General features: G+C 41.9%; 1 long non-coding RNA gene across 2 annotated transcripts in view; it reads left to right on the top strand.

The window, feature by feature from the left end:
* Positions 1-11,677, top strand: part of LOC136590893 (uncharacterized) — a 30,387-nt gene extending 18,710 nt beyond the window's left edge. For both annotated transcript variants that reach the window (XR_010787775.1, XR_010787774.1), the window contains 4 exons: positions 9,914-10,002; positions 10,078-10,143; positions 10,826-11,187; positions 11,407-11,677. This is a non-coding gene — a long non-coding RNA (uncharacterized lncRNA). The remainder of the gene's footprint in view (positions 1-9,913; positions 10,003-10,077; positions 10,144-10,825; positions 11,188-11,406) is intronic.
* Positions 11,678-13,113: the final 1,436 nt, after the last annotated feature.

Here is a 13,113-nt window from a genome sequence, read left to right as displayed (position 1 = left end):
AGGATAATTTATTGTGAAAAACTGACCCCTTGAAAGGAGGCTCTAGTACCCTGCTGTATCGTCTCTATCTTGCATACAAGATTTGATAAGGGGGAGCATGGAGGCTCTAGTACCCTGTTGTACCGCCTTTTGCTTGCATACAAGATGTCATAAGGGTGGGCATAGAGGTCTAATACCCTGTTGGGCCGCCTCTAGCTTGAATGCAAGATGTGATAAGAGATGCATGAAAGTTCAAGTACGCTGTTGTACTACCTCTAGCTTGGATGCAAGATATGATACAGGTGGCTATGGATGTCAGAGAAATTCTAAGTACAGCACCAATCAGGCCCACCCCACTTGCCCCGCTGCCGGCGGTAAAGAAGAAAACACCACACACGGAAGTCTGGTATAGTTCCTCACACGGGGACATGACTGCGCCGCGCGCTTTATTACAGATTACATGGGATCTCATACCCTTTGGTCTCATAACTAGAAATGGGTGATGAGCTCATTGGCTCAACTCCACCGTATAACCATATATGGAAAGTCCGGATTTCCGGCCTGAGATAGTGAAAGTTCAGATGCATAGTTGAACAGTCGTTATCTTGATATGGCGCCTCTGGCTTATGTACAGAAAATCACGTATTCAATTAACTCCAGTGCAAAGAATCACCCACTCAATTCTAAGAAAGCAGCTAAGCATGCATTCTCCATATCTCTTCTCTCCTTCACTTTAACCTTCATCCAGTTTCTTTGGACATTCTTTCTCTGTTTGCCTTGCAAAGCATCTTGTCATATCTGATGTAAGGCGAAGTATTGTTTTTCATAGAGTTAGTACATATGAGAATAAAGTTAGTATACATATAAAAAGAAAGGCACATAACTATATCTATATAAATGTATATATTCCAGTGTTTTCTTTTCTACCTACAAGGATATATATATTTCCTTCTCAAACCCCCCTAAAAACTTAATACGGAGATCAAGCACCAGACCTTGCACTCTTCCTCGGTCGCCTCTCCCTTGTGTCAGGGTTTCTCCACTGCCCGTAAGTCCCTACTCCTAGGAGGGGGGATCCCTACCTCACCTCAGAAGGAGGCCATGGATTCCCTGGGCTTATTTCCGGGCATCCATACCCTCTATCTGTACAAGTTAACACCCCACAGGGTGTCCCCTCGCCGGAAGCTAAGGTCTTCTGCACTATCCCTAGGCAAATGGGAAGTCCACTGACAGTTCATCTTAGGAGATCGGGGCAGGCGAAGTACTAGTACATTTCTCCATTCTTCTGGTAACTTACGTGGTTGGCATTATCGGAACTGGCTCTTCATCTTTTTCAAACAAGGGAAATTTTGGTGTCATATTGTCCAGTCCCTTACTCACACTCTTTTTGATCAAAGGGATAATACACATACAGAAAGTTGCATACCCAACCTCTTTCTGCTAAAATCATATCCAGGGCCACTCTAGGGCCATGGATGCAGTGGGCCCTAACTGGTCAGCTAACCCTTGTAAAGCATCTCTGGTGTAGTTTACAAATCTCTGCCGATTGTAATAGATATAATTCATCCAATCTACATTATTATTAACAGTGACAATAGCAAATAAGGACTCAAAACCTGCTTTAATCTGATCTCAAGAATTAAATTCATCCCGCACCCCCCTTGGCACTCCTATTACATCTATGTATACATGTGGATCAAAGTTACCACCTTGAGTGTCAACATCTCTCTTAGCACGATGCGGTGTTGGATTCTTACCCTCAGTGTACTCTTCATATTGCACATTTGATTGTATTAATTTGTTCTGAAACAGGGGGCTAGTGTACAGTAGTCAAAGGTGTGTGTTAGAGGAATTGTACCACATTATAGCATGTAAAGGATATGCAGGATCATGAGTTTTTTCAGTGCGAAGTGTGGATCCAAGTGGGCTTTCCTTCGAGCTTGACTGCAGTGGGGGTGGTAAGCAACATCTGGTAAGGACCTTTAAACAGGGTTTCTCTCTCAAACTTTTTACATAGACCCTGTCACCTGGGTTCAGATTGTGACACTCATCTGTAGGACCTGGGAGAAAAGCAGAGACTGCAGAATGCATTATTGACAATTCCTTGGAGAGACCTATGACAAAATTAACAAGAAAATCATTCCCCAAACTCTGATACTGTGGCATGTACCCTCCTAAGAAAAAGAAAAACCAATGGGAGACACTCAATTCAAGATTTGCCCGTTTTCTTCATTGCCTTTTGTATCTACTTTCCCACTACTCCGTGGATGGTAGGGTGTGTGAAAAGCCTGGAATATACCCAAAACAGACATGATGTGTTGCATTATTTCACCTGTGAAGTGTGTACCTTTGTTTGACTCAATCACTTCCGGTACCCCGTATCTCCGGATTACCTCATTCATGAGCTTCTATGCGGTTACCTGCTTATTTACTTTGGCAACAGAGTAGGTCTCCAACCTGAAAAACATCAACAACAACAACAAGCACATATTCATGCTTCCCAACAAGTGGGAGCTGAGTGTAGCCAATTTGCAATCCCTGAAATGGGTAGAGTGGTCTAGGCAAGTGTTATGTGGCAAATTTACTTCTGCCCTGTTGCTTACGGCAAAGATCATGCAAAATTGGACAAATGATGCAGCAGCTACAGAAAACCAAGGAGCCACCCGTCCTCGTTCATGCGTTGACATAGAGGTGCGTCTTTCCGTGCGTCAGCTGGGCCATCATGGGGCACAGGGACCGTGGTAGGCAAGTGCTGTTGACTGTTCACCATATGCTGTCCCTTTTTATTCCATTTTTCCTTTTCTTCCTTGCTGGCTTGTAACTGTAAAGTCTTTAGCATATCAAAGTTCAAAGTTTGTATCAAAGTCCAAATTCATATCAAAGTCCAAGATCATATCAAAGTCCAAGGTTTAGTCAAAGTTATTGTTAAATTCTTCTTTTCTTCTTTTCTTCCACGGCTTGAGGGCCGCTACTTTTGCTGTGTGGTCTGTGATGGTGTTGCCTCTTGCTTCTCCGGTGTAGGAATTGATGTGAGCTTTCCACTTTGTCGGGTAGAAGTAGGGCCTCCGTGAGACCGCTGCATCATTTTTAATTGGCTGTCCTGCTGAGGTAAAAAACTGTCTGGCCTTCCCTGTTGGGCCGTAATCATGAGCTATGCCAAATGCATACCGGGAGTCAGTGTAAAAGGTTGCCGTCTTACCTGTGGCCACTCTACTCGCCTCAGTGATGGCCTTTTTAGTTCCGCTTCTTGTACTGCGACATGCGGAGCATTCTGCTTTTAGGACATCTTGTTGTGTGACCACTACATATCCAGTGTGGAGTCGTCAATCACCCTGGTACCATCTATAAAAAACAACTCAAAATATGCATTGTTAACAAGGGCTTTCAGTAACTTTTTAAAACTTAAATTTTCTTGTTGCATCAATGCTAGACAATCAGGCTGATATTCTATTTCAAAAAGATCAGAATCTTGTTGCAAAAAATTTAAAAATGGCTGATTTGCAATACCTAGATCACCTATGCCTTCTCCTCCCCCCCCCCCTTTGAACCAGGATACTCAATTGTAAGAAGAGTAGCCAAGTTCAAGGTAGTATCACATTGTAAAAAGATTTGATGGATGCAGATAAGGCCTGTAAGATGTTAGCACCAATAACAGAGACATGAGTTACATCGGGGCAGAATAATCTACAAACATCTATTAATATTGGAAATGTGATATCCTTTAAGCAAATTCATTATTAATCTGATCCTGCCTGCAATGTCTTATCAAATTTGAGAGAGAGAAAAAAAAACAAAAAAACTTTTACTAGCTGCTCAAGATCCTCACCCCCTCCCTTGTGGACAAGAGGGATGAAACATTACGTCCTTTACATCATCTAGCTCCACCCCTTCGATATTGGTCGCTTGCGTCTTTTTTTTTCACACCTTCATTTCAGCTTAACCGTCCAAGCATCCACATCACAACCAAGTAAAGTCCCATGCATGGGGGGGACCTCCATCCCTAGTCAATATCTGCATCACACATCCCACATTCATCACAGCCTGAGCACTGGGCATTAACTTTCATCCATCCATGCGCTCAAGTCTGCTCCGTCACCCCCTATTGAAGGTGTCCCAGTACACACAGACGCACAGACAAAAAAAAGTTTGACAAACAAACATACATCAGTTGAAAAACATTGAGGTGAGTGCTATAATGTTATAAAGTACATGATTCTATTGAGATGAGATTGTGAATGAGCGCTATCTTTGACAAATTATGTGAAAAAAGTTTGCTGAGTGACTGAGACATTCTCTCTTTCTTATTTACTGAAGCTATTATATGCTATATTAAACGCTAAAGTATTTTAGTTTCTGTGACCCTGAGTTTGGAGTGAAATCTGAAAGCCCCCACCTTTGTAAAACCAACTGTTATCTCTCCGAATATGCATTCACTGACTGAGTTGTTTTGCATTTTCAACCCCTGTATAAGTAAGAATATACCTTAGAAATTGCTATATTTCCTGCCTTGTAAGACAGTATAATTAATTAAATTCATTATAAGCTTTCATTCCATTTAAGCAAGCAAAGATATTTTCCAGGGTCATTATTTCATTCTCTCTACTTTATCGCTTGACCTTGAAAACTAAACACAAGCTCTGCAGCTTCATGTAAACAATCTTTCTCATCTAAAAGCAAGCTCAGTTAACCATTTGCACATACAGTATATACATATATACACATATATATATCCATCTAGTATGGATTATACATATTATACACCTTTTCCTCTCTCTTTGCCAACAAATCACATGCATTGTAACCTTCTTCTCGACTTTGCTTGTTCCCCATATTTCTCTCCCTACCTAACTGCCAATGTAACCTTCAATAGACACTCTCCCGACACCCTCTTGATCACTTACTGTACTTTCCAACATTTCACTTACGGATACTTTACTAAACAAATAATGTGTACATACTTAACTCTCTCTGACTGTCTCTCTCTCCTCCTCACTCCAGCACTTTCTAGGAAACCTTGGTCTTTCAAGGCACGCTTCTTGGTCCTAAAGACCTCCTCCCAGACACCATGCTGTAATCTACCGTGCGGGTCCTTGTTACACATTTTCATAAGTTTTCTTACATTTTACACATTGGAACTCCTGTCTCTCCTCCACCAATTGATCCGCACGGCGGCGGCCCATAAAGGGCTCTGTCTTCTTTAATAAGATCTTACGCATATTAGAACAACAACAATAATAATAACACGCTCCATAGAGTGCATCCCTCTTAATTCCAAATTGTCAGCCCCTTATATACCGGCAAAACAACCGAGGGTCCTTTCTCCTATGGAACCAGCCTCACAGAATGCATCTCTCTGAAATCAAATCGTTAGCCCCATATATAAGGCAAAACAACCGAGAGTCCCTTTTTCTATGAGACCTATCTCATAGAGTGCATCTCCTCCTCTGCTAAACCATTAACTAACTAAACTAAAACCGAGGGTCCCTTCTACTATGAGACAAAATGAAAAGTAAGAGGAAAAAAAATTCTGCAGATACAACAATCTCCACTATTGTTAAAACACTATGGACTTCAAAGTACAAATAGACTACAGACTAGTTTCTGGGTGAGCGATTGGTGCGCATATCACGGTCAGTGGTCCATGACGGCAAACCCGAAGCCCACACGAGTTACCGTGTAGAACTCTTAACCCAACCCGTCCGGTCACAAAACACAGATAGTCCCTCCTGCTGCAAGACTCGCAGTGTAAAACACAACATAAATATATGCTGGTCTTACGTGGAGTTCTGTGAGTTGATCAGGCTCGGTTTGCAGCAGGACGGCTTCCCCGTGGCGTGGATCCGGGTGGACAGGGCTGCACGGCTCCGGTTTTGTCGTCCCGGGTTTCGGCACCATTTGTCAGAGAAATTCTAAGTACAGCACCAATCAGGCCCACCCCACTTGCCCCGCTGCCGGCGGTAAGGAAGAAAACACCACACACGGAAGTCTGGTATAGTTCCTCACACGGGGACATGACTGCGCCGCGCGCTTTATTACAGATTACATGGGATCTTATACCCTTTGGTCTCATAACTAGAAATGGGTGATGAGCTCATTGGCTCAACTCCACCGTATAACCATATATGGAAAGTCCGGATTTCCGGCCTGAGATAGTGAAAGTTCAGATGCATAGTTGAACAGTCGTTATCTTGATATGGCGCCTCTGGCTTATGTACAGAAAATCACATATTCAATTAACTCCAGTGCAAAGAATCACCCACTCAATTCTAAAAAAGCAGCTAAGCATGCATTCTCCATATCTCTTCTCTCCTTCACTTTAACCTTCATCCAGTTTCTTTGGACATTCTTTCTCTGTTTGCCTTGCAAAGCATCTTGGCATATCTGATGTAAGGCGAAGTATTAAGTTTTTCATAGAGTTAGTACATATGAGAATAAAGTTAGTATACATATAAAAAGAAAGGCACATAACTATATCTATATAAATGTATATATTCCATTGTTTTCTCTTATCTACCTACAAGGATATATATATTTCCTTCTCATGGAGGCTCTAGTAGTCTGCTGTACCACCTCTAGCTTACATACAAGATGTGATAAGGGCAGCATGGAGGCTCTAATACCCTGTTGTACTGCCTCTAGCTTGCATACAAGATGTGATAACGGTGGGCATAGAGGCTCTAGTATCCTGTTGTACGGCCTCTAGCTTGGATGCAAGATGTGGTACAGCATGCATGAAGGCTCTAGTACCCTGTTGTACCACCTCTAGCTTGGATGCAAGATATGATATGGGTGGCTATGGAGGCACTAGTACCCCGTTGTACCATCTCCTGCTTAGATAAAAGATGTGATATGGGCAGGCATGGAGGCTCTAGTACCCTGTTGTACCGCCTCTAGCCTGGATGCAAGATGGGATATGGGTGGGCATGGAGGCTCTAGTACCCTGTTGTACCACCTCTAGCTTGAATACAAGATGTGATACGGGGGCATTGAGGCTCTAGTACTCTGTTGGGCTGCCTCTAGCTTGGATGCAAATTGTGATACAGGGGGGCATGGAGGCTCTAGTAACCTATTGGGCTGCCTTTAGCTTGGATACAAGATGTGATACAGGCGGGTATCCTGTTGCATCATTTGCAGGGAACGGGGCTTATGGCTGGCATCAGTATTGTGGAGGGAGTGTGGGGACTCCCACTGCTTCCCTAAAAGAAGCTCTGCAACTTCCTCCTACACCAAGTCCCTCCGGCTCCTGATATGGTACTCCACTCTCCTGATGTACCACAGGATGGGGTGCCCCTGCACCAGATAGATCAAGTGCTCCTCGTCTATATAAATGTATGTCGTGTTTTTGAAAGTTGCCAACAACTCCTGCCTCCACGCTGCTCCAAACAGGCCTCCACACTGCTAAGAAGCTGATGAGCACGTCCGCTTAAATTTGCATATATTCCCATAGCAATACGCATGAAAATGCATCACAGAAACATTGCAAGACAACACAAGGCAATGCGAGAATACAGAGGGTCCTTAGGAACACATGGGCAAGAAGACATACCATTCTGAAACAAGACAGGACATGCTGCGGTTTTTAATTCTCGCAGGATCACATAAAGAGAAAAGTCGCACATGGGAATAAACACATTGAAAAAAATACATTTCATAGTTGTGTCATTTTCCGGGCTCTTGCATCGCAGAAAACTGGCGCAAGTTTCTCGCCTGTGTGATTCCGGCCTTAGAAGTAAAGAGACATTCATGTCTGAAAATTATTTTGATAGTGTATATTTTGATGTTCTGCAGCAGCTGTGGCACAGCACTAAAAAATACACCCTGCAGCTGGTAGGATAACGGTGTGAGAATGGCATTTTTTGCCACATTTTAGAGTCCTAAGGAAAATGATCATACTATATACATTTAGAAGAACTTTTATATATGGCTTTAAGCTAAGCACAAAACTTTATATTCCCAGTAAAGTAATGGAGCAGCTTAGAGTTAAGATAAGTAGGTATATTTTCATAGATGCTAAATAAACAAAAATTAACTTCAAAGTCAATTAGTTTGAATTATTATGTTTAGTTTACCTGTTTGTACAACAGCTTCTTGGATTTCGCATAAACATTCATCTTGAGCTCCCAAAGCTTTTCTGAAATTTAATTTGTTTTAAAGGGGTTGTCCCGAGGCAAAACCGCAAAATTTTATATTATTAGCCCATTCCCCCTGTCACCCCCCGTCATAAAGCAGCCCTTTTGAGCGGTTATAAACCGCATCCTACTTACAGTTTAGCAGAAATAATAACTTTTAAACTTCTCCATGTAAGATGGCGCCTGCGTTGTCCCTGGGTGCGTTCCACGGTGCAATGCTCGCTCTTCCTGGAGGCCTTCATGCGCGCTCCCGAGACGCCGGTCACGTGAGCAGGTGACTGACGTCATCGGTGGAGGCGTGCACTTGCAAATGAATGAAACGCCGCTCCAGCCGCCACATTGGCTGGTCGGCAGAAAGCGTCACAGCGGGAGGTGGAGTCTACCGGAGAAAACAGCAAACAGCTGTTTCTCCCATCTCTTGACCACACAGAAGCGCAGGTAAGTGCACCTTTCCGCGGTACTCTTTCATGCTTTTATTAGCACAGGATCATTGCCTTATGCAGTGAGTCTGTGCATGAAAAATGTATTGTGCATGCCCTGTATAGTAATGTGTCTTACATTTTTATAGTGCCTGCCATGTGCTGCGTTTTTTTTTTCCTGCTGTGTGCTGCTATCGCGACTGCAGTGTTTATTGTGCATGCCGCCTGCTTCCATTCGCCTGCCATGTGCTTATTTTTTTATTTTTTGTGCCTACCGTGTGCTTTCATGTGCCTGCCGTGTATTTTTTTTTTATTTTTTTTTGTGCCGGCTTTTTTCTTTTTTTCTTTATTTTTGTGCCTGCCGTGTGCTTTCATGTGCCTGCAGTGTATTTTATTTTATTTTTTTGTGCTTGCCGTGTGCTTTTATGTGCCTGCCGTGTGCCTGCCAGGGGTATTTTTTATTTTTTTGGTGCCTGCCGTGTGCTTCCATGTGCCTGGCGTGTTCTCGTTTTTTTTGTGCCTGCCGTGTGCTTCCATATACCTGCCGTGTGCCTTCCATGTGTTTTTTTGTTTTATTTTGTTTTTTGCCTGCCGTGTGCTTCCCTTTTTTTTTTTTGTGCCTGCTGTGTGCTTCCATGTGCCTGCCGGGTTCTAACATGTGCCTGCCGTGTGCTTCTGTGTGCCTGCCATGTGCTGCTTTTTTTTCTGTGCCTGCCGTGTGCCTGCCATGTCCTTTTTTTTTTAATTCTTTTTTGTGCCTGCCGTGTGCTTCCATGTTTTTTTTTTTTTTTTTTTGTGCCTTCCGTGTGCTGTTTTTTTTTTTTGGTGCCTGCCGTGTGCTTCTTTTTTTGGGGGGGCCTGCCATGTGCTTCCATTTGCCTGCCGTGTGCTTCCATGTGCCTGCCGTGTGCTTCCGTTTGCTGCTTTTTTTTGTGCCTGCCGTATGCTTCCATGTGCCTGCCTTTTTTTTTTTTTTGTGCCTGCCGTGTGCTTCCATGTGCCTGCCATGTGCTGCAATGTGCATGTGACTGCAAACCGCTTTGAATCAGCATACATTCCGCACAATTCATTCATACAATTATCATGCAATCTTCGGAAAATTTGCATGGAATAGACATAGCATCTGCATGCAATCTACACACAAACACTGCCTTCAATCGACACTATTAACCTGCATTCTACATACAATATGCATGCTATCTGCCTACAGACTGCGGATAATGCTAGCTATCAACAATGTGTCCACAATCGCCCAGTAATCAATCTAAAATTTGCCTAAATTATGCCTGCCATGGACCTTTAAAAGATTGTTATTAGAAAATGCTGCTGCTTCCATAACTGTTATTGAAGTGCCACTAACTTGGTGTTTTTTTGTTTTTTTTAAAGTTTTTTTGTAGTCCAATTCAAGAACAAACATGTACCAGGAAGATCTTGAATTTGAGGAGCTTGATTATTCATCCGATTCTTTTGGAGAGGTAAGTTTTTGCTGAAAATAGAAAGGTTGCAGCAAACCAATGGTAATAAACAGAATACATTTTTTTTTTTTTTAGCAGGACTTTTAATCTGATAGCGAGGAAAATGATGAGGATTTCCCCGAAACTCGGCATTATTCGGCGGTATGTGTTGAAATATGTATAAAATTTTTTTTGTTTATTGTTTGAAACCGCAACTATGCATCAGTCCTGTACAATTTATTATTTCAATACATTATTTCATGTGTGTATATACATACACACACGTGTGTATATACATACACACACGTGTGTATATACATACACACGTGTGTGTGTGTATATACACACATGCGCGTGTGTATCTGTATATACATACACACGTAGGAACGAGTTTATGTGTATATACAGTCACACGTAGGAACGAGTGTATGTGTATATACAGTCACACGTAGGAACGAGTGTATGTGTATATACAGTCACACTTAATTACGTGTGTACACACACATTATATTTAATATATATATATATATATATATATATATATATACACACAGACACACGCGTGTACGTGTTTAGGCATACACCGGTACGCACGCGTGTACGTGTTAATGCATACACACCCGTAAGTCAGTATATACATACAAACACGTACGTACATCTGTGTATATACATACAAACTCGTACGTACGTCTGTGTATGTATGCACATATACATACAGGAATCTGTGCCCTGCCTAATAAGGATGATCATGCCGCTTTCAGCAACACCATACAATTAAAAATGTACCCCTTCCTTTTTTCCTAAAACATTAAATACAGTATTCTTCATATTAATCCCTTCTTAGGTTCAACAACAACTGGCAGACTCGCTATATGCTCAGGCGGACATAAGCAGTCTCCAGTGTTTTCAAAACGATCCGCAGGGTGCACCAGAAGCGGGTGCTTCAGGATCCACTGAAGATCCCCATGGCAGGCTTGCCAACAAAGAGTGGTGTCACTGTGGGCAGTGCATTTGCATGCCCACAGTGGCGGAGTGTGTCTGTTGTCGAGAACACGAAGTAGTCCTACAGATGTTACCAGAAGCTTGCGTATGTGTTACACAACATCCGTTATTTGCTCAGTATGCGCTTGTGCGCGAAAACATAGAACACGCGATAAGACTATCTGCACTGGTCACCCGGAGACAGTACGACACCACAAACAATAGGTATTTATTACAATTTTATTGTACAACACACAAGACAATGCAAGTATAATTTTTAACAAAGGAAAAAGTTTATTTGAAAAGGAAAAAAGGTTAGTGAAAAAGGCAACATGGAAAAACATAAGATATCAATGCGTCTTTTTTTTTTGTTTTCATGTAGACTATTAAAATTTTTTTAATAAGTTTAGAAATATTAATATATTTCCTTTCGTTTTTTCTTAGGGTTATGCGTGTGGGCGCATATCGCTCTTATACAGCGTGGATACATGGATTCTTGGGGAAAAACAATAGAATCCCCATACCAGCGTGTGTGATTAAATCAATACGGACAGCTTACCCTGATCCGCAAGGAAATTACACTGATTTCCAGTTCTACATGGACCCGACTGAAAGCAATTTGGATTTCCAGTTGAACTTGTAGGATGTTTTAATTTGTGCAATTTTGTATTCAGGCTTTACAGATTTTAAAATGTTAATACATTTTTTTGTGAAATATAGTGTGTGGTTTTTTTATTTGGAACGTCTCGACTATAATCACTAATCGTTCTATCATTATGTATATACATGACTACATATGCGTATGTTAGTGTGTATAATATATACACACACAAACTGTGGGTTGTGAGTGTATGTATTTTGACACACATATATATCTGTATGCCTGTGTATCTGTCTGCCTCTCTCTATCTATCTGTCTGCCTCTCTCTATCTATCTGCCTCTCTCTATCTATCTGCCTCTCTCTATCTATCTGCCTCTCTCTATCTATCTGCCTCTCTCTATCTATCTGCCTCTCTCTATCTGTCTGCCTCTCTCTATCTATCTGCCTCTCTCTATCTATCTGTCTGCCTCTCTCTATCTGTCTGCCTCTCTCTATCTGTCTGCCTCTCTCTATCTGTCTGCCTCTCTCTATCTGTCTGCCTCTCTCTATCTGTCTGCCTCTCTCTATCTGTCTGCCTCTCTCTATCTGTCTGCCTCTCTCTATCTGTCTGCCTCTCTCTATCTATCTGTCTGCCTCTCTCTATCTATCTGTCTGCCTCTCTCTATCTGTCTGCCTCTCTCTCTCTATCTGTCTGCCTCTCTCTCTCTATCTGTCTGCCTCTATCTGTTTTTCTGCCTGCCTGCCTGTGTATTCCTTTGCAGGTCTCTATAAGGGAGGAGGGAGCTGTCCAGTGCTGAACCTTTCCCCTGCACAGCGAGGCAAGGCTTCGTTATAGCAGGGAGCTGTCGAGTGCTGAAGTCTCAGCAGAAAGTACTGTAATAGCTGCAATGCACTCCCAACATCGATGGTGTGATGGAACAAATAGTTTTCTTCACCAAAATATGTGTGGGTATATATGCATGTACACACATATATATAGTATACGCGTGTATGTCTATGTATGCATGTATGTAACATACCCACAGGTGTGTGTGTATGTGTGTAATACATACATATATGCATACGTCTGCGTGGGTGTGTATGAGAGAGATTATATATATAAATATATATATCTCCCAGACAGACGTAACCATGTACACATGTACGCTTGTACACTTGGACAAGTGGACACTTGGACAAGTGGACACGTGGACACTTGGACAAGGTGCGCGTGCGTATGTATTCGCAAACACATGCACCTACTTTGTAAGTCATGTTAGTACAATAACTTACATCAAAAAAAATTTGCAATGAGGTATTGGTTAATAAAATGACCAAATTAAGAATTTTTGTGCAAAAACATTTTATAAATATTATGGCTATACTTTTAAATACGAGTGTCATTAATTTGGTCATTTTACCGTAAGCCCGCAATCCACGACAAGGATCCTCATTCTCTTGCGAGACCAATCTAAAAAAATTAAAAATTCCCTAACTAAAAATTCTACCGTAAAGGACCGAATTTTTTACAAAATTTAAAAAATTAATAAAAAATGTAAAATTAGTTAGA

The sequence above is a fragment of the Eleutherodactylus coqui genome, unplaced genomic scaffold (genome assembly GCF_035609145.1).
Source record: "Eleutherodactylus coqui strain aEleCoq1 unplaced genomic scaffold, aEleCoq1.hap1 HAP1_SCAFFOLD_427, whole genome shotgun sequence".
Lineage (NCBI taxonomy): Eukaryota > Metazoa > Chordata > Amphibia > Anura > Eleutherodactylidae > Eleutherodactylus > Eleutherodactylus coqui.
This window is presented reverse-complemented; position numbering and strand designations above follow the sequence as displayed.